Source organism: Erithacus rubecula, assembly GCF_903797595.1.
Source record: "Erithacus rubecula genome assembly, chromosome: 6".
Taxonomy (NCBI): domain Eukaryota; kingdom Metazoa; phylum Chordata; class Aves; order Passeriformes; family Muscicapidae; genus Erithacus; species Erithacus rubecula.
Genome location: NC_136688.1, coordinates 15,175,169 through 15,197,745, shown reverse-complemented (window position 1 = coordinate 15,197,745; position 22,577 = coordinate 15,175,169). Strand labels below are relative to the sequence as shown.

General features: G+C 46.8%; 1 protein-coding gene across 1 annotated transcript in view; it reads left to right on the top strand.

Annotated features, from left to right (window-relative positions):
- Positions 1-13,893: 13,893 nt before the first annotated feature.
- Positions 13,894-22,577, top strand: part of BDNF (brain derived neurotrophic factor) — a 38,884-nt gene continuing 30,200 nt past the window's right edge. Inside the window, exon 1 of the mRNA XM_079310105.1 lies at positions 13,894-13,968. The gene's annotated coding sequence lies outside the window, so the exon portion shown is untranslated. The remainder of the gene's footprint in view (positions 13,969-22,577) is intronic.

The following is a 22,577-nucleotide window of genomic DNA, read 5'->3' as shown; positions in this document are numbered from 1 at the left end:
CGAAAACACTGGAGCAGGTAGCAGTTTCATTTATTTGTGCATATAAACATTATTTTGGAGCAGTAGGGAGAGAGATGCCATTGATACCTAATAACAAGCACACAAATTACTAGTTCTTTTGTGTAAGTAATTTAGGTACTCTTGGGGTTTTTTCCCACAGCATTCTCTTCTATTTATCAATTTCTTCCCTGTTTCTCCCAGTTTGCCTGCATCTTCATTCATCATTCATTTACAAAGCCATTCCAAGCATCAGAAACCAATTTCCTCCCTAACTCCTGTAACAAAGCAATACTACCCTGCATGCAAGAAATATTATGAAGATGTGGGGTGTTCTGAACAGAGGAATGTGTAGCAGACAGTGAATTAAGATTACAAAGCCAAACTGTGTTTTGTGAATTGTCTCATCTTCAGCTCAGCATCCCTCCACAACACAAAAATAGATGTTTTCCACTTTGTTCTTATGCATAGACCTGTAAGCTGCCATAAAATTACACATCAAGCTAATGGACACTGCACTTTGACCTGCATTTTTGCTCTCTCCTCAGTCCTGAGTCTTTTATTCCTTCCTCCAGCCCAAGCCCACCCAACAAGTGCCTGTCTAGCAGCTCCTCAGCTGCAGGTGCTGCTCTGGCTGTGAGTCACTGCCTTGACAGGGCTCCAAGGGCTCTGCTCTGTTCCCCCCCCCCGGGGGTGTGCACGTAGGGACATGCACCCACACTGCAGAGAGCAGATGGAATCACCTGGGCTCTTACACAACTGCGGCTCACAGCTGTGCACATCTGCTGCTCATTGGGGTGCTGAGAGCAGATCCCCATGCTGCTGGGACCCCTGTGCCCTGCTGACAGCAGATTGCATCCTCCCACATCTCCAGCAGGTAAGGAGCTCACACAGCCCTTGGTACCAAGGTGTCACAGCCCTTGATACCTTCTCAGAGGTATGCTGCTCCAGGAAGGTGTGGGGGAGCATTGTAGTAGGTAGGGTTTAGAGCTCTCAGCCTCATTTCTATCTCACCAATACCTCTAGAGACCATGCATGAGCTGGAGGGAAGGTAGAGGAGCCTGAGACTGCACAGCTACAATGGTTTCTACAATGGTTTTTACACCCTGAACTGCTCTGTCACTTCTTAGCACTGAGCCCTTGAGCTGTGCATTATATGGGAGGGTGGTTAAGTAAGAATGTTTTTACCAATCTAGCCATAATTTATGTGCGGGAAATAAAGATAATGGGTTAAAATCAAATTTTCAACATCAGTTTTTGAGGGTGGTTTGGATGCTGGCAGTGGTCCTTCAGTGTTCCTCCAAGGAAAAGGCTTCAGACAGCTCATTTCAACCTACAGGGATCAGGAGCTGAGAAGGAACACTTCTTGTGTCATTGCTCTCAGTCATTCTCCAAACTCTAATTTTTATTCTCTAAATTGCCATATTTCTATTCTGTTTTATAGTCAGTCCTGGTCTGTATGTAAAAACATACAAGTGCAAATTTTACATTACTTATCTATGCATCTGTGTCCAAGTAGACTAGGAAGCAGTGTGATGCCCACCCTTTCCCTCTGGGGTCTGGCACTCCTTCACAGAGCCACATTCCTCAGCCTTTTCCCTGCTCAGAGCCTCCTGCCCCTCTGACTGATGTTATCCATGCCCTCCTCTGCCTGGCATCCTGACAGGGATGCACAGAGGGGTGTCCTGCCTGCCTGCATCCCCTCCTGTTGGAGTCAGTGGGTTAGGGGTCTCTCTGAATCCTTCAAGGGGGAATCAAGGTGCAGGGATTGAACTGAAGCCTTTGGATGGATTGAATTCTATTAAGCCACTCACACATAAAGGAAATGTTTAAGTAGAAGGAAGTTAGTAAGTTTTAGTAGGAACTCTAATGCTTTTAGTAAGTAAAAGGTCTGGATTCCACAGTAGTAGCTTGAGTTCTAGTGAAGATATCTTCAGCAAGAGGCTCCAGGCCCACAGTAGACAGAACTGAGACATAATAGAGCTATAGTGAGAATATTGCTGACATTTCTTAGATAGAACAAGACAGGTTGTATGTGCAGTTCTGTATGTAACCTGATGAGTTAAGAAACTGGAATTCTAACAGGTTAAGGAGTGGTGGGCTGAGTTTGTGTCTTGGCTTGTTGGAAATCCTATATAAGAGTTTGTATTGGGAGAGTTGGTGCTTTAGCCATTGGCTTTTGCCATTCACTTATTGCCACTGCATTTGCCATTGCCTGCTGAGACTGATGTGCTTTGTAATAAATAACCTTATTAACTATCAGCTGCTTTGCTGATTTAAGATAACCTAAGGAAGTAGGAGGCAAGAGCTCAGAGTTGGTGCCTTAGAGCAGTGGAAGTCTAAAGACCTGGCAAAGGGACCACCTGCCAGGGCTTGGAGTGCACTCTGACACCAGCACAGCAGGTGCTTTTCCTGCTCTTGATGGTGCTAATGGAGCTTCAATGGAAAGAATAACTCAAGGCACCAAATTTTTGAGATGGCACCTATAAAAATGGGTAATGTTGGTTTTTTTTTACCTCACCTGGCTGTGAGCACTGGCCTCTCCATACTGATGAGTTTCAGAGCCTGTGACTTATTTATCAGCACTGTTTGCCTATCTATATTAGTAAATACAAGTGACAGAGAATAAGTTCTACTAGTCAGTTTTCAAAATAAAAGGTCTTTATCATAATAAAGAATTAGGTGGGGAAAAAGGTTTTTAATTTTCATTTCATAATCAATATAGTCAAGCTATCACTGGACTGATTTGAAGAGTTTTTGTTTGATTTTCTTCTTGACTTGTTTCTTTAAGAGGTTCTAGGTACATCAGAGAGATGCAAGGCTGCAAGATGGTTTGTGTAAGGGGGATGAGCTTCACAAAGCTGTGGTGCTACATCAGTTTAAGCAGCTGAGAATGCAGGCTGCACTTTTCAAATTACATTATTACAAATTACAGGCTCTTTATGTTGTAATTTAACTATATAATTTTTATATATATTTAATCTTGCTATTGTTTTAGCTTGTGTTGCTCTGCTGTCTAAGACTGTTCTTTAGACCAATAACCAAAATACATTTTTTTAGAGAGACTCAGTAGCACAGAAAGGAATCATGTTTAGATACAGTGATTTATATGCTCCTAATTACTATTCCATTACACTCTTCTTATCAACTTGCAGTTAATCATTTGTTTTCCACCTTATGGTTTATCTCCTAGATTTTAGTCACAGATTGTTTCCTTCGAAGTATTGCCACATAACTTGCCACAGGTTTATTGGGGATTACTCCTGAGCAAGGAATGTCAAAATGCTTGTGAGAAACACAAGAAAAAAGATAAATATGAGATTATGAGAGACAGCAACTTCACAGGAACTGTATATTTAAGCAAATAATGCAAGCAAACTCAGGCCAAGTTTCATTTTGGTCTCACATAACTGTGCAGAGCTGAGATTGTTAATAACGATAGACATCTTGAGTAAACCCAACAAATATTCTGGAATTATATTTATTGTAGTTATCTGAACCTGCCCATCTTCCTTCCCTGGTAGTATCTGGGTTGCCTTCTCCTCCTCATGGAAGGCAGGCTGCCCAAAAAAATGATTCACTCATGAAAGATCAGAAGATGCTGGCGTGCATTACCTGCTCTGTGCTCTGACCCAAGAGCAGATTGATAAAAAGCCTGATTAAAGAGAGAAGCTGGTGGCACAACATGGGCTGGCTGCTGTGACACAGAGGGCCCCCAGCACTGCAGGGCTCCCCAGGTGAGGTGAGCTGCCAGTACCTGAGCAGGCATGTGTGCTTCCAGCCACCCAGCACAGCCTGCCTGCTCCAGGCTCTGGGCTGTGCCCTGTGCCCATCCTGCTCCACAGGCTCTGAGTTCAGCCCTGTGCCCATCCTGCTCTGGCTCTGGGCTCAGCCCTGTGCCCATCCTGCTCTGGCTCTGGGCTTCAGCCCTGTGTCTATCCTGCTCCACAGGCTCTGGGCTGTGCCCTGTGCCCATCATGCTCCACAGGCTCTGAGTTCAGCCCTGTGCCCATCCTGCTCAGGCTCTGGGCTCAGCCCTGTGCCCATCCTGCTCTGGGCTCAGCCCTGTGCCCATCCTGCTCTGGCTCTGGGCTAAATCCTGTGCCCATCCTGCTCTGTGCTCAGCTCTGTGCCCATCCTGCTCTGGCTCTGGGCTGTGCCCTGTGCCCATCCTGCTCCACAGGCTCTGGGCTGTGCCCTGTGCCCATCCTGCTCCAGGCTCTGTGCTGTGCCCTGTGCCCATCCTGCTCTGGCTCTGGGCTGTACCCATCCTACTCTGGCTCTGGGCTGTGCCCTGTGCTCATCCTGCTCTGGCTCTGTGCTCAGCCCTGTGCCCATCCTGCTCTGGCTCTGGGCTGTGCCCTGTGCCCATCCTGCTCTGTGCTGTGCCCTGTGCCCATCCTGCTCTGGCTCTGCGCTCAGCCCTGTGCCCATCCTGCTCTGTGCTCAGCCCTGTGCCCATCCTGCTCTGGCTCTGGGCTGTGCCCTGTGCCCATCCTGCTCTGTGCTCAGCCTTGTGCCCATCCTGCTCTGGCTCTGTGCTCAGCCCTGTGCCCATCCTGCAAGGCTAGCAGCCTTGGAGGTGTTTAAAAGACAGGTCAATGGGGCATTGCAGATGTGCTTTAGTGCTGGGCTTAGTAGTGCTGGGTTAAGAGCTGGACCCAGTGACCCTAAAAGTCCTTCCCAACCCAAACAACTCTAGGATTCTATTCTATGGTTTCAAAGCTCTTCCATAAAACTTTCAAATTCACAAGTTTTCTACTTTTTCTTCTAATTTATGTACACTTCAAAAGACCAAAGTAATTTTGCCTCATAATAATAATTACTCTTCGCCAGTGTTTTGCTGTTAGGCCATATGAATGATATGGCATATCCTTGAATATTATGCTAGAAATATTTTTGCATGGATCTTTTCCCAGTGTCCAAGTAATATACTCAGCAGGCACAGGAGAAGAGTCATTACATATTTCTTAGAAAAAAGTGTTGGGACTGCCAAATCTTGACGGGCATTATTGTTGTGGGTAAACTGCTTAGGGACCAAGCTGCACTATCAGAGTCATTTACTGGCAGTTCCAATGCTCTCTGCCTCAGTTTGTCTTTTTGTAAAATGGACACAAAAATGTCCCTCAAAGCCCTAAAGAATTATTCAGGTTTCAGAGAGATTTGCAGACTGTGCCTGAAACAAAATAATCAAATGTGATGTAGCCACTGATGAGGGATATGTGCTGTAGGGGTTCAGGAATAAGTTATATGCATATTTCTGTAGAATTATGTTCAGGGGTGTTATTACCCACCAGTTATCAGACTGATAACCTTTAATAGGATGTCATCTAATTCATACCAAGAGTGACAGGCTCACAAAATCAAGCAGACTTGGTTTCTGTTTCTCCCATAACTCTGTAGTAATACCACTTTAATTGAAAAAAAAATTTTTAAATTGTTGTTGTGCCTCAAAATATTTATTCTTAACTGTAGGAGGACTTCTACTCTTCTGTGTTTTATCTTTGTTTCTTTGAGAAAGCTGGTATATGGTACTTTGTGACATTTTCATTGTGAAAGATGCTTAACATTAACCAGTTATTTAGAACCAAAAGCCTTTGCCCTAAGATACATATGGTTGCACTTAAGCTGAAATCACCACTTTATGTTAGAAAATACAGGTTTCATCATAAAAGGTAAGTGTTCCCAGAAGTGTATTTAAATGCACACAGATACAAAAGAGAAATATTGGCATTCAGTCTTGGGTACCAATGTAAAAATATTTAAATATGCTATAAATTGCACAGATCCAGTATGGTTCACTGAAGAATCTTTCATGTTATTAAAATATTTTAGTTCAGTAAGAGACACTAAAAGTAATCATGCAACAATTTGTGTGCTGTTCAGTGTTAGGAACACTCCTATATATACTCAACAAGGTTCCCAAAGTCACAAACAAAAGTTACTTTGGCTGCTATGAAAAGCAGTTAGAGACCACATCAGAAAAGAAAATGGAAGGGAAAATGTATAGGTTATATCTGGCTCAATTCCAATGGAGGTGTGAAAGGTAAAAACATTTTGGCTGAAGTGGATTAATTGATAGTGACTTGTGTGCATCCAAAGTCTCCATATGTGCATTGCACTTCAGGAAGGTTGTGACTCACAGAGCCCATGAACAGCATGGACACCATTAGAAGGGGCACTAAATGACAATAGTGGCCCCTGTTTGCCATTCTAGCTTCAGTCCTTGGGGAAAAAAAAAAAGTCATTTTTTTCATCTGTGCTGGAACAGAAGATTTGTTAATTGCTGCACAGTGAGGTCTTGCTAATGGCCCACCTTTTTGAGAGGTTATCAGGAGAGCAAAGGAAAGGATGCTGCAGCAGCATATGGGCTGCAAATGGAAAATACACCTCTGCAAACCATGATGCAAATATGAAGTAGGAGTAGCAACAATATTTTTACCAACAACCCCTAACACTGCTGCATTTGATGAGTTTACCATGAAATCCTAAACAAACCTCCACAAAATTTTCATCTAGACTTGCCCCTATCTTTGCAAAGCTCAGTTCTGGAAACAGATCTTAACTCTACAGCTTCAGATTGAATAAGGACAACAGATCCAGCTCATCCCAATCAGCAATGGATCTAAAGAGATCTGTTTGTGTAAGTGGGTAATTGCTCTCTTCAGCAGTAATGAATGACCCTATCAAAAAGTTCAGATGCAGTAATCACAGCACATGAGACAGAAAGCATCATGCAAATTGTCATAAGACACAGCTGAAGTTTCATGTGCACCTTAGCTCAAAAACATACATACAACTCCACAAAATAATATTTTTTTTTATTTTAAATTCTTTTTGTGCCCTAACTGGAAGGTGTACCTTGTGTTTTGGCATCAGAAATCTTACCCTAGGCACCCCTGTTTTCTTCAGCAATGCATTTATAAAGCTCTCAAGCTTGTTTGCCAAGCTGGGATAGTGAGACCATAGTGTCTAGCAGGCTCTCTGTCCCCCAGGGTTTCATATGCATTTTGCAGCAAATGTTTTTAAGTATCCTGTTTTAAAGGATCCTTGCAGGAATTCTTACATAGGAGCAGCTTTATTTATTTAGGTCAACATTAGCACTATTTCCTGGTTGTTGTGAATACTATCTCAGGGGAGAATTTGTCATTTTAGTCTGAAAATGACAGGATAAAAATAGACAGGACAATTTCATACATAGCTGGTATGGATGGAGGAGTTTTTAGCTAACTTGTTCCAAGAGCCTGGATGGAGGTTATTATTTTACTAAGTGCCCCCAGTTCAGTGGTAGCCCTGTAAGAGTTTCTCTGCATTTCTACTTTCCTTCATAACTATTTCCCTGCTCCTCTCTTCTGTTGTCATCTCATCCTCTTTTACAGAGGGACCTTGCAGAAAATACAATTATATTTGAGAGAGTTCATCATATAAATGCAGAGACAAAGTCAAGGATCACTCTCACTCAGAGCTTGCCAGCATCTCTTCATAATCTTTTATGATAGGTTCCTCTTGCCCTCTGCTAACCCAGTGTATAATTTTCCCAACAGACATTTTGTTCTCAACAATAACACGTTTCTATCATGCTCCATGAGGTTCAAACATCCAGCTATTACTGTGAGCTCCCATGGAAGCTGAGAGGGTGTTTGACTGTTGAGAAGTAGATTAATATGGTTTGGAAGGTGGTTTCCTTATAAACATTAACTTTAGAAAGGAATTAAGGTTTGTGTTTACTTTTCACCTGTAAGTACAATTGAGGCTAATCCCACTGGAAGTGCTGGTTTTCTTTACTATCGGTCTGCACATAACAGCATTTAAAAACATGATGAGGTGGTGGTGTAATTTATTTTGTTCATGGTCATGCTGCATGTTTTCTCTTTAAAGAGGAGTGAAGAAAGAATGTCTTTTAAAGGCTGACATGCCTGGAGATACTTTCTTGTGGTTACATGAAGCAAGGTGTAGACTTTAATGCCAAAAGAAAGGGTCCCCCACCTTGTCAATGAATCCTATAATCAGGTTGCAATAGTAACAGATTACAGCTGTCATGTTTCTTTTTCTCCAGGTTCTGATTTCTCTCCCTATCTCTGGTTTTCTCCTAGTAAGAGATACCCAGTGTCTCATTTTGCTCAGGTCAGGCAGGAGAACTTACATGGGCCAATAGTTTCCATTACATTTATCTAATCTCCTGTCTTTTTCAGCTAACCTAAATGAGTGCCATACAAGCACTGAGCTACATTTGCATGTGTGGTAGAGGAAAAACAAATCCTTAATTCTAGAAGTTCTCCTGGAACATGCCTTTCTCATAAATGACAGAAACAGTTTAAGCAAAACTCTTTTACAATACTGCTTTTATACTATAAATTAATGGCAAATAATTAATGCAAAGCTCTCAGACCCTGAAGTTCTTGAAGTCTTGCTACAGTTCCACTCCACTGTGAGAGGGATGTGGAGGTGCCTACAGAGAGCTGGGAGTGCAGAACAGAGGATTTCCCCTGGACCAGCAAGTTGGTGGCTGGCTCAATGCTGACAGAGCCTCTGTTAGCCCAGATGCATGTCATCCCTCTGTGACCTTGCTATTGCCTCTGCAGAGTAGGAATGCTGGCCAAGCATCTGTCCGAAGGTGTTTGCTTCAGACAATATGGGTGATGGAAACCCTGATTTATCCTGACTTGCAGCAGGGCTGGGTTTCCTTAAGCAGACTGAGCTCTCCTGGTTTTACCAAATGTGAATATGAGCTTGGCACCATTTGTGATCTTAAAAGTGATCAGTGTGCCAATGGCTCCCATTGATGGTGGCACTGTAGCCCTTCTGCTGTAACAGGGATGGGCTGGAGGCTAAGCTCTGTGCTGGCTGTGGACCCACCACTCTCCATGGGAGTCTCACCCTCTCCTCCCTGCAAACGTGCAAGTGAGTCCCTGCCAAGCTGAGGTGCAGACACAACAAGGCCATGTGCTGCTGCTTGTCTGCTCCAGAGGATTTCCTGCTGCTTTCAGGAGACTGAAAGCGAGCTGAGATGTTCCAGCACTTCAAAGAAGGACAAGGCATTGGTGGGAGGCTTGTTTGGTGTCTGAGTGGGATCATGACTACGATGTTCATCTGCATGTCACCAGCATGGAATGCAGGCAGGCTCAGGAAGAAAGGAAAACTTCCAGGGAGGGAGGAGGCAGGGTGAAAGACTGCTAACACTTGCAGCGTGAAGATCAGGGGAAAGATGGAGATACCGGAGCAAGATAATTGCGGGAGGAGGAAAGCAGGCACAGAAAATCAACACTCGATGGGAGGCGACCCTAAATACCTACTGGGAGGCTGGTATTTACCTCCAGGCAGCAGCAGGGCAGGTGCCAAACCCTCCTGTTGGAGAGGCAGGAGGTTACCAAAACCAGCCCAGCATGACCCCGGGGGACCTTTCCTGCCAACACTGGCACGGAGAGAAGCTGCCAGCCCGCTCCAAGCTGCAGTGATGTCACACAGCTCCTGTTTCAGAACATTTCTGTGAAGTTTACAGCTCCTGCTATCGCCTGATTCTGCTCAGATTGCTAAGTCTGGTGTCTGGGTTCCAGTGGTCTCTGCAGGAGCAGCTGTGCATAATTAATGGGAGGCGCCTGCTGCACGTGCTCAGCCACATATTTTGGTAGTTTTTCAACTACGTGAAAAAGGCAACCAGCGACAGCTCGTAGTTTGCTAAGGAATTTTAAGGCAGGGAAAGAACATTTGCAGCTTGCTTGGGGTTTGGGGGTGTTTCAAAGGTTGATTTAAGGCACTGTGACTTTCTAGCAATGCTCCTGCAGTATTCTTCACATTGTTTTGTCTAAGAGAGGGAAAATGTATGGCTGATTCCCGCTTAATTAGGCCTCATCTGCTAAACAGTTATGTCACTATTTACATATGAGTAGTCCCCACTGAAGTCAAGTCCTGCAGCTGTATACTTCATCTGGTAACAATGTGATTCCAAGATAAACAGACTTGGAACAAGAGCCGTACATTGCCTTATATGTATGAACTACCTGCCTACAGCAAATGCTGTGCCGTGTCATTCTGGCAAATGCTAGCAGCTATTCTGTTTCAACGCCCTGTAAATGGACCGCCTGATTATCAGTCTTAAATCATGGCCTAAACTCTACTCTCTAGTCCCAGCTTTTACTGAAGTGTATGACTTGTCAGGTGAGTAACTTTGAGTCACTTGTGCCCCTCTACGGTAGTAAGGAAAAAAACCCTCCACACCAACTCACATCAAGTGATTTTTTTCATGGCTGGGTCTCCCATGGCCTGGGGATAAGCTTTTCTAGAGACGGAAAAAAAATAGATGTAAACAAGACATATGGAAAGGAAATGTCTAGAAACTAAACAGGCATTCAGGTTGAATTCTAGCCCATCCCCCTTCTGCCCTTCTTGCAGGAATCCCTGGCAGAGGAGTGACTCTCCTCTGCCATTTTTTGTGCATTGGCTGGTGTCTCATCTTCAGCTCTGGTCCATCAGAATGGCTTGGGCTGCTCTCTCACCTGTGAATGTCACTACAAGGAAAGAATTCTGCTTGTTTTATACTACCTCCTCCTACTCATCTTCTGCCAGATAATTCCCATTCTCCATAGCACCCCCTATTACTCTACCAATGGCCTTTAGCATTTCCATACACTCTTGTACCATTCCCTTCATTACAGTGCCTACTTATTCCATTAATTACATAAAAACAATCCAAAGCAATCTCTTCAGCAAACATGTGCTTAATTTGGTCTATTGAGAATGAGATCTGTTATCAATATCCCCAGTGAGGTGGGTGGAGTCCTGTTCTTAGGCAGAAATACTGACCAGGAGCTCTTCAAGTCAGCTCTCTAAAGAAGTATCTTTGCATGTGTTTCAGTCAGCATGACCCTGCCTTATTACTGCTGGGAAACCCCATAGTTTCCTGTAGAAAATGCATCTGGACAGGGCTGAAATGACACCACGCTGCTTCCTGCTGCGAATCGCCTGGGAAGTTTTGTGGAAGGATTTTTTTGTTGTAAAATTCAACATTATTACATCAATATAGTACTGTGACCCACCAAAGGTTTCTCCTGGGCATCTCTAACAATTGAGACCTTCACCAGAAAATGAAGATACCTAGAAGTTAATGATATGAGAAGTAGGGGAGGAACAGTGCTGCAAAGTACTTTCTTACAAGTGCTACAGAGGGAATTGCTTTCTCAGTGAAAGACTATGTTTCTTGAGCTATACAATAAGTATGTAGAAATATGTCTTAAATTATATTGCACCTTTGTACAGTTCCCTCTACAAAACACTGAGGAAGAGGCAGGAGCAGATTGCTTAGAAGAATGGGAGAAAGCAGAACTCATTGCAAGTCCACTTGTTGAACTGCTTAGTCTTTTTTAAAATTATTATTGTTATTTTTAATTTTAGTGTCACTTAAACCCGGTCCTCCTGACCAATATTAGCACTAAGCATGAGTACTTCCAGCTGTTGGAGGAAAACTTCGGCTCGCTGAGTGAAGCTGAGTGCTTGGGACGTGTCTCGGGTGACACCCTGTCAGTGATAGGGTGATGTGTCGGGTGCAGTGTTACATCAGCGATAGGCTCTGCCTGCACATGGCACGCAGGCAGGATGTGATGCAGGTGAAGGGCTTCAGTGGCTCTCCTCGGGGCAGCTCTGCTGGGTACCACTTGACTTTTCTTCTAACACCTTGTCCCCAGGACAGCCAAGGCAGGAAAGTACCAGCTGTACCAGTCTTAGGGCAGCATCTGCTGGTTATTGCATGGATCAACATAGATGGTTGTCATGGAAGAGGCTGCTTGCCTTGGCTCTCAGGCAGAGGTACCTGGGACTCGGGGGGCGGGAGAAAAGGGCACTTCGGCGAGAAATGACCCGTAAATACAATTCCGACAGTTAGTCAGGAGAGAACGGGAGTGGACAAGGAGCGTCTCGGTCTTGGTCTCATTCATTCCTTACGAGAGGCAGCACCCACAAACTTTGGCAAGTCCAGGTTCAGTTGACTGCAGTTCGCCTCCAAAGGCAGAGAAAGCCGCCCCAGCAGCTCCCGCAGCCCTTCCCGCACCCGCTCCCGCTCCCGCGGGGCTCTCGGGCCGGGCAGGCGGCGCGGGCACTGGGGACAAACCCGAAACACGAACCAGGATGGGGACGGGGACTCGGTGAGCCTCGCAGGAGCCCCAGTGCTGGGGCTGGGGAAAGAGGCTGCAGCTGCGCCCAGGTGTGCGGCTGCTCTCACAGCGCAAGCAGACCCGAATGGACCGAGCCACAGGAACCACGGGCGGAATCGGGGGCTGCTGGGGCCCCGAGGGGAGGGAGGGAAGGGGAAAGAAGGGAGATGGGAAAGCAAAGGCAGGTCCCGGGGATAGGCTCCTTGTCGGGGGCAGGGGCTGGAGCGGCCCCCGGGATGCGCCTCCCGGGAGGGCGGAGGGAGGAGCGGGCGGAGAAGTGCGCGGGGAAGTGGCAGCTCGGGAAAGGCAGGGGGAGGCAGGGGTCTCGGACAGGAACGCGCCTTGGCAACTGTGCCACGCTCCTCTTGTGGCAGCACCTAGTATGCAACAAGTGCCTGGAGCGCTCCCCGCGAGAGCGCGGTGAACGTGGCATTAGCACAAGAAGCCGACAAGCCCCGAATGTTCACTCACCTGTCCCGAGCGCCAGGTCCGGAGCCAGATCCCGTCCTGCACGGCCCCAGGCGCCGGCCGGGCCGTGGAAGGAGGGCGGTGGGAGTCAGGGCACGCTGCGAAGCGCGCCCGGCCGGCCAGGACTTTCCTCGGGAACTTATTGTCCCGCTCCGGTTTCCTGGGAGGCGGCTGCCATCACGTTTTATACTGTATTGGTTGGTAACCCCTCTCATTCATTAAGATCACGTAAGAACTCAGAGGGAAACGTGACTCTGAGCTAAGGCGTTTGCGTAAATCTATAGGTTTTTAAAACTCCCTGCCAGTTGCTTTCTGTCTTCTGTAGGCACCAAGGTGGTGGAGAGTTTAAGCTTGCGGATATTGCAAAGGGTTATTAGATTCATAAGTCACACCAAGTGGTGGGCGATCCACTGAGCAAAGCAGAAGTTCTCACATGATGACTTCAAACAAGACACATTACCTTCCAGCATCTGTTGGAGAGACTGGATTTTAAACCACTTCTGTCTCCAGGACAGCAAAGAAACAATGGTGAGTACCTACAAAAAAGAAAAAAAAAAAGCTTATTTTTAATACCTGGAGAGAAGAACAAAACAACTACATCAAAAAGCTTGAGATGTTGCTTAACGACAGTATCTAATATCACGGGCTCGGCTTTCTAGTACTTAATACGCCGAAGAGCGTAACCCGCGGGGGGCGGCAGAATTGTGCTTTAGACGGTGTAACTTTAATTGCGACGCTCTTTGATTTAGGGCTGCGATGGAAACGGCGCGTCTGAGGCGCAAACTTGGAGCAGTGGCGGGCTGGCTGCCGCCGGGCTGCTCGCCCATCCGCCGGCTCGCTCTGCCCTCTCTCCCCGGCGGGCACGGGAGGCGCTGGCGCCGCCCGGGGGGGCACGGAGGGTCGGGGTGCCCCGGAGGAGGGGGGACAGCCACACGTGATGGCGAGGGGAGCGGGAGGCGGCGGCAGCACCCTGGACAGCGGCGGGGCCCGGCGGAGGCGGCCGCGCATCGCCCCGCATCGCCGTGCATCGCCCCGGACCCTGCGGGCTCGGGAGCCGCCGGCACCGGTACCGGCTTCCCTCCCTCCTCCCTCCCTCCCCGCCAACCCCCCGGTCCTTCCCCTCCCCTCCCCTCCCCGCCCGCCGCCCTCTCGCCCCGCTGGAGCTGGGCGAAGTTGAATTCCTAGCGGTGCGGACTGGAATAGGAGCAAGAGAGGAGGGATAAAAAAAAAAAAAAAAAAAAAAAAAAAAAAAAAAAAGTCTTGCAAGCTCCGGGGGTTGGTTTGACGGTGTCAACTTTGGGAAATGCCAGTATTTATCTCCGCGATCTAGCCACTGCTGGTGGTGTTAGCTGTAACCAAGGTAAGCGGAGGGGGGACACCCCCGGCGCCCCTCCGGCTCTGCCTCTCCCTCTCTGTGCTGCGGGGATGGGTGCCTGCTCTTTGCCTAGTTTTGTTACCTTGCTGGCTGCTTCATGTGTGCGAGGGCTGGAGAAGGAAGGAAAAGCTGGATGAGGTTTAACTACGAGTTAAGTTGTGCCTGATTTAACCTGGGAATCTCGTCTATGTGTGTGTGCATGCTTTGGGCAGAGATGCAACTGATCTTCACCTAGAGAAGCAGATGCGACGGATTTTTTTTTTTTTTTTTTTCCTGGCTAAGGATGCAAGTGGATTTTGCATAGCTAAAGAGATGCAGCTGAGCTCTAGCTGGCACTGTGCAGGACTGATCTTTCACGGATAAAGGGACGCAGCTGATCTTTACCTACACGGAGATTAGCCGACCCCTCTGTATACGCAACCTAGGGCTCAAAGGGAGAGCCGTGCATGTATTGCTGATGATCCAATATCCGCATCTACTTTGCTATAATTAATGGTGTGTGTGCGTGTGTGTATGTGTGTTTGGCAAGCCTGAAACCCAAACGCAGCCCCCCCAACTGGAGATCATTCGGATAAGCTTTCTGCTCATCTCCCTCCCTATCTCTAGTGCCTCCCCCCACCCCTCCCCGCGCTTCCGATTCTTCCTACGTAGAAATGTAGCTAATAATATTTAGTCTCCGGGCTAAAAATAAGCTCTGGAAAGTCAGCAGTTTGACGGAGCAGCGGCGGTAGCAGGTAGAGAGGCTCTGGGGGTCTCCGGCTCCGCACGCAGGCTGTGCATCACCCCCTCCCCCGCTCCCTTCTGCCGAGGACAGCCCGCACCGGGGGAGCCACGCTGGTCCCGCCGCCCCGTTCCACCTGGGAATCCCGGCCGCCCCCAGCACCCCTCCGGCGGATGCCGGGGGCGGCAGAGCCCCCCAGCGCATCCCCGGCGGGTCCCGGGGGCGGCCGAGCCACCCATCGCATCCCCGATGGATCTGAGGGGCGGCCGAGCCCCACAGCGCATCCTCGGTGGATCCGGGGTGGGGCTGAGACCCCCAGCGCATCCCCGGCGGGTCCCGGGGGCGGCCGAGCCCCCCATCGCATCCCCGGTGGATCCCGGGGGGCGGCCGGCCGAGTCCCCCAGCTCATCCCCGGCGGGTCCCGGGGGCGGCCGAGCCCCCCAGCGCATCCCCGGTGGATCCGGGGGGCGGCCGAGTCCCCCAAGTCCCCCATCCCATCCCCGGTGGATCCGGGGGGCGGCCGAGCCCCCCATCCCATCCCCGGTGGATCCGGGGGGCGGCCGGCCGAGCCCCCTATCGCATCCCCGGCGCTGCGGCAGAGCGGGCGGCCCCGCCGGCAGGCAGAGCGGGAGGGAGGGCGGGTCCCGCCGTCGCCTCCTCCCGCCGGGCTCCCGCTCCGGCTCTCACGTAGCTCCGCCGAGCAGGGAACCCCCCGGCAGGCGGGGGAGGGGGCGGCGTCCCCACCGCGCAGCAGGGCGGAGACGCCGAGCAGGGCAGCGAGCCGGGCCGGGCTACCCCCGCCGGCGTCCCCCCGGGGTTCTCTCCCCCTACTCCCCATCGTGGTTGCTACGGCGACCGCCTCCATCCATCCCTCCATCCCTGCATCCCTGCATCCATCCCTCCATCCCTGCATCCCTGCATCCTTCCATCCCTCCATCCCTCCATCCCTCCATCCCTCCATCCCTCCATCCTTCCATCCCTCCATCCCTCCATCCCTCCATCCCTCCATCCCTGCATCCCTCCATCTCCCCGGGAGGCACGAGTGCCGCGGGGATGGGGGCCGGGGCTGCCGCCCCTCTCTCTCCCCGCGCTGCGCTGCCCGGAGCGGCTCCTCGGCACAGCCCCTGGACGGCACCGCCCGCAGCGGGACCGGACCGGACCGGAGCCCGCAGCGGGACCGGAGCCCGCAGGCGGGCAGTGCAGCCATAGTGGAGGAGGTGCAGGACAGCACCGGAGGGATCTGTCCCCTCTGCCGCGGCTGGCTTTGGGGTTTTTATCACTAAGGCGAGGTGCTTTATCATCTCCTCTCCGCCAGATGCGCTACCGGCGGCCGTCCTCCTTCACCCCCTAAAGCCGGCCGGGCAGGATCCCGCCGGGGATTTTTCCGTTTCCGCTCGGAGAACTTGCGTGTGCTGGGGATACCTGTCAGGGTGCCATGCAGGACAGTTCTTAGCAGCTAGAAGGCGAGGAGGAGCCCAGAGGAGCAGGAGCCGTGGGCAGCAGGCTGGGTGACATTCAGACACTCACGATTTGCAGTATCAGTTTCATTAAATTCATAATGAAACGTCCTCTGACCTTTTTTCACTTAGAAAAAAGTAATGTGGTAGAGCTAATATTTCAATACATCCACTGTGAACTAGGGGTTCATGCGCCCTACTAAAAATCTATCCACTTCCCAAAATATTTTTTTCTGTTATTTAGGAGGTTGTCAAGGAGCTTCTAGTTATATGAATTTTCCACTCCATGCATAATTCTGTGTATCTTCCTGTATTTTAAGTTTGCACTCATTACCTTCTTGCCAGCTCTCAAAAAACTCCAACATTTCCCTTTCTGCTTCTGTAGCAATGTTTCTCTTGAATTCTAATCATTCTCTGCAGAGATGCATGGGATGGACGGCTGCTAACAAATGACATGGGCCATATTTGGTCCCATTGTGGTGACTCACACCTTAATCTGCAAGTAGCTTTATTGATTTTAGTATCTTCTGTTTCTCCACGAGCTGTCACTGCTTTGGTGGTGGTTCATCACCACCTTTCATCTCTTACAGTTATGATACTGTAAAATGGCCAATCTTCCCAGAATGTGTCTTCATCCTCCAAAGTTTTGATGTGTCAGTCTTTTTTGCCTTTATTTTCAGGTTTTATTTTACCTGGTACCACGAGTGCTGTCTTCAGTGGTTTGGTGTCTGTCAGGAGTCTGTGTCCAGCATGAGATGGTTTTTATATGGTATTTGACACAGGCATTATCTCTATGCAAGTTTGCCATTCTCAGCAGCTCACCTTTTGGATAACCTTTTGATTTTCAGGATTGCAATCTCCTATCTCAAATGGTATGATATTTCTCACTATTTATTTTTAGTGGCCAGCATTCACAGGCATGTATGCCAGTGGATTAATGTCTAGCATTTCATTAATCTGAGGTGGCTGGATGCATACATTTGGCTTTGTACAGCAAGACCTTTTTTTTTTTTCCCCTCTATCACATCAATGCTGTTGAGCTCTAAGAAATGCACTAAGAAAATACAGACTGGCTGCCATTCAGTAACTATAAGTTGCTCCCTAAATACAGTGGCATATGGTTGCCCTGCCATGAGAAATTCTGGAAAGGTGGATAAATCCTGAGGGACAGATTTTCCTCGGAGCTGTAAGTCTTACCATGAATCATTGTAGTAAATCACCACTAAGCACTTGAAGATGTAGCTGCCAGAGTTTTTTTAATCAGACACGCAAACAAAGAGAGCATCCATAAGATTTCAGGAGAACTAGTTCATTCCTCTGGCAAAAAATAGTAACGTCAAGTGCAGTAAACAACATCTGCAAGAAACAGTACCTATCAAAGTTGTTGAAAATCAGTGGATTCTCTAGACCTCGGGGATGAGACAGGTAGTGCAAGGTAAAATATGCACTGAAAGACACTTTCACAGCTCCCTCCCCTTTGAGCTAACATTAGACTGGGGCTAAGAAACTGGGGCTAGCAAAAACAGGCTTGTGAAAATGGTCCTTTAAATGGATTCGATGGCTTTTGGGGCATGAAAAGCTAGAAAGAAAGAATGGATCTTTTGTAGGACTGGTTTCGTAATGGACATTTCCACTTGTGGTCAGCAAATCCAGCTAATAATAAGGACTACAGAATGTGGGCAGATGAAATGTAAAAGAAAAGGTAATGCTTGTATGCCTGGAAGTAACATTTTGAAACAAGTGTGAATATTCCATGTTTCCTTCATGTCCGGTTTTCCAAATACTTTTACACTTCCTTTCTGCATCTCTCCCACCACGTTGTTAGGAATAGTAAAGTGCCCTGGCAGGGAAATGTCAGGGGACATCCTGCAGCCTGCAGGCCACGTGCTGAGCAGGTTCACTCGCAGGCTGCTCACCACCTTTGGTGAATTCCTACACCCACGTGCCAGCAAGGTGTAGGGCAGGGCACCGACTTCTCCATGAACTGAAAATATCTCTGAGACACACTTTTGCAAGATTATAGCCAGGAAAACATACCAACTGACATGGAGTTCATGTAACAACTGCCCACCCATTTCATTATTTCACAAATGTGTGATTCTTGCTTGTGAGCTGTCACCATTAACATTTCCATCTGTCTCAATATTGCTTCTATTCTTAGCTGCTTTGTGATAGATGTAGGTGTATGAAAAAGATTTTTCCCCCCTCCTCGTGTCGTGAAACAGAAAAAATGAAAGACACATATATGAATCCACACATGCAGGCAGCAAGGAATCCAGGCACTTCCATGCCACTCCCATTACTAGATGTAGAGGTGAAGTAAGCAGCACATGCCTGTGGCCTCTTGGTGCTTCTGGAACAAGTACAGAATGGGGAAAAGCATAAATAAGTCAAAATTTAACTGCAAATGAACAATATAGCTTTGATCTCCTTTTGAATATGCAGTTGGAGAGACCTATTTTCCCAACCATGTAAGTATGGGAATAATTTTACTTATCATGTAACCCTAATTGGTCTTGTCCTGAGGCAATCTCAAAGGGAAAATAGGTGTGACACACTTTGGTGTTCAAAGGATCAGGTCCTCAGCTGTGTAGGTATTTCTAAACTTAGACCTTTCAAGCTACTCATTGCTTGGACAAACAGAAAACTCTCTGCATTATAGGCAAAACCTGCTTTTCCCAGTAAGTCTATGCCAAAGTGGAATCAGTGGGATACCTGTGGAAATGATCAGACATTTCACAGGAGTCTCCAGCAAAATCACATCTGGTTCCAGTCATGTTATTCCTGTTTCCATTAGAACTTCTTGGCAGAGTGAAAATTCATAGTCCCCTGGTGGAAAAGGTCTTTTGGAATTGCTAATGGATGTGATGCACTTGCACCCCTGGTACAGGGAGGCAGGGATTAGCCATGTCTGGTCTGGGGAATAAACTGGGGCTTGGCCCCTGCCCCTCCTTGGCTGTGGAGAGCCCTGGGGCTGTCCCACTGTCACAGCTGTTGTACTGTCTCTCATGGGGACCAATACTGGTCCATAATGGACCAAGGTCTTGCCATAAGTGGCCAAGTGTATCCTTCCTCTTCTGCCTTTGCTGGTCTTTTTTTTTTTTTCCATCCTTCCCAAAATAGCACACAACCCCCCAATTTAACAAGCATAAACCATACACTCTGGCCTCCAATTTATTTTGACATTTGGCAAGAATGATTTTGCAACATGTTCATTAAGTCATAACATTTTCACTGCTTTCCCATTCCAGATCCTTATTGACTATAGCACATGTGAAAATAATGAAGTTATTTATTCTCCAAATGGACAGTAGACCCCAAAGCTCCCAAGAAAATGCATTGTTTATGGATGCAATGTATGCAGAAACTTTTAAGGCTCTAGGTCTTCCCTGACTTTTAAAAAATAGTTTATTTCTGAAAGGGGTGAAGAGGGGTTTATCATGCACTAAAATGTTAATAGGGTTGTTCAGTTAAGGAAGTCTCATCAGACCAGTTTTCTCTTTTTTCTGAAACAGAGCCTTTGTGGGATTTGGGAATAATGCAGTAAAAAGTTATGGTAGTAGATAATTAGATGGACCAGCTAAAAGCAATATGAAAGGGGGCTGGTAGCACAAGGATTACAGAAGGTGTGTGGGCATTTTGACATCCAGAAAACATTATAGATCTGGTCTCAGCTACCTCAGTCTCATGATGATAATTAAGAAATGTGGGCGTAGAAAAGCTCTTTCCATGGTTTGGTTGGATTATTGCTGCAGTTCAAAACACAATTGACAGAGACACCCACATTGGACATGATTGCCCTTTGATGAGGCAGATACTGACTTTTTAAAGCTGACACAGTTAAAATTATGTCCAAAATTTATGGGGCCACAAGCTTCTCACCAGACTCCATTATTATAACAAATGTTAAAATACAAATTGAAGCAGTTTAAAAAAAAGGGTGAGGTATGCTGAGGTGAAAGAGACCCTGGCAGTGGGAAGGCTTGAGGATTAACTTTTCTCTCACTGTTTGGCAAGAAGCACACAGGCAGTGTCTGGGGGTTCACTGTGTGTGTGTGTGCTCTTTGAAGGCAAAGGGGAGGACCAGCAATGGTTTTGTTGATAACTCACAGTAAAGCCAAGTTCCCATGCAGCTTGTGTGTTGTGTGGCAGATCTTTGCAGCTCTTTTACCTCCTTTTGCTCATCGACAGCACAGAGGTGTTACCAAGCCATTTGGGAATGGAAAGAGAATGATGGAGGCTGTTCAGATGCTTATGCTCAAATCTATGACAGGACATACCAGTGTAGCTCAACATACTAACTCTTGCAGGGTATTATTCTGATATTACAGACACTAAACCTGCACAGCTATGGAAATGTCAAAAGATTTACTTCAGCTCTGATCCTGCATTCAGGTTTCTTTATCCTTCTATGTGTTTTACCCCTTGAAACAACAGCAATAGAAGGAGGTTGTGTGGTGGCCCACAAGTAATTCTGTATCTGTCTCTTAGCTCCCATTCAGATTTTCCCTCAGGAATCAGAAAAAGCCACACATTGTCAAGGCATACAGAGGTGGGAAAATATCTGACATTTCAAAATTAATTTTTTCCCAGTATTTTCAGCACAAACTAAGTTCTATATTATTTAACAGTATTCGAAGAGGCTTTCAGTATTTCTATCTAAAGCTATCATCAATAATCTGACAATGGCATTTGATAAAATACTCAGAATCAAACCCAAACAATATAATGAAAAGACAACGGATTTAATGGATTTCAGATAAATAGGTGGCTATGAAAGGAAAAAAAAATGCAGCTGAATTCTGACAGTGAATACCTTGTGAAACCCAACCAACTCTACTGAGAATGGGATGAAGCAAGAGACATGAGCAGAGGTCAAGAGACTGGAGTTGCTCATGTGTTGGTTTGCTCTGTAAAATACATGTTTACTCACACCTGCCAAAAGTCTATAAAACCATCTGAGAGAATTTTTGGTTGAATTTTGTCAACAGATAGCTGATAATATATTATTAACCAGGAAAATAAAACTACTTAGCAGTTTTTAAATTAGGCTAAATTCTATGTTTTTAATTTTCTACAGGATGATGATACATCTCAAATGTCTTTTGCTACTGTACAAATCTCTCGCTGTAGCCTGAAGTGTGATACCCTTTATTATATTGCTGAAAATTTATTGCATCAGAGAGAAAAAAACCAAACCTACTGCATCTATTGGTCATAGAGTCATCCACAGGAGGAGTGAATTGTACAGTATTTTCTACCTGAATCTCAAATTTGCTTTACTTACTAGGATATTTTCAAGTCCTTGCACCACACTCATCATTCATCACTGTTTTTGAACACCTAAGTGATATGAATAACCTCTGCACATGCTTTGTTCTCATCCTCTTCTGAGGTAACAGGTACTTCAGTCTAGGATTTTCCCCTAGTTTTGGTTTTTGAAGGGTTTAGTTGGTGTGCCTAAGTCTTTCAGAAAGGTCTTGGTGGTAGCAAGAGGTAAAAGTTTAATCCTGGATCCCCTCCTTTTTCTCTGTGTGGCATTTGCTCCTACATCAGCCATCAGTCACTCTATCCTCTGCTATTCCCCAGGCAGATCTGATTCTCGTGCTTTTTCTGCCCACCACCTGTTGTTTTCCTCTTCCCAAATCCTTCACCTGGACTCAGTCACTAGACCATGGTCACAGCCCTGCATCCCCACTGCTTTGCTCACCTCTTTTCCTGAGCCCTTCTAAAGACACAAATGCCTCTGACTTAAGAAGAGCTTTTAATTCCCAGTCTACTGCCTGTGGCACCTAATAGTTATTTTTATCATCTCCTTTCCCATCAAAGTATTTCTGCAGCAGTCCCTAAAGAAATTTCTGCTGGCTCCTAGATTTTAAGGAAGCCAAAACATCTGACAAGAAAGTAATTTTGGCAGTCCCTCAGCCATCTGTAGGAGTGTCCTGCCTGGCTTTATCTGAAGCCCTGATGGGGGAAGCTGCCCACTGCCTTCCGAGGCTTTTCTGTGGGGTGCTAGTAAAGATTAATGGTTAGTTAAAAATCAATCAGCTAAATTTAGATGGAGGTCTGGTACCAGTTTGTCAGACAATGAGAATGTGTATTTCATCTGCTTGTCTTTCATTTGTGTTATCACTCAGGCTAAGCCTTTTTTCCTGAGCCTCTAAGCCCAGCAGTTCATGGAATTAACACAATGTTCCTTTACTGTGAGGGTGAGGGTCTGACAAAAGCACAGCAAACCCAAACTGCAAAATAAACTGTGTGGACAGTTACATTTCCCCAGCTCTGGTAGTTGGTGCCATTTTCTGGCAGTTAATAGGGTCCGAATCATGAAACTAATCAGAAACAGGCCTGAAAATAGTACCAGCTCTTATTTACTTTCTTTTATCTTGATACAACTTCTTAAAAGAATATTTTAA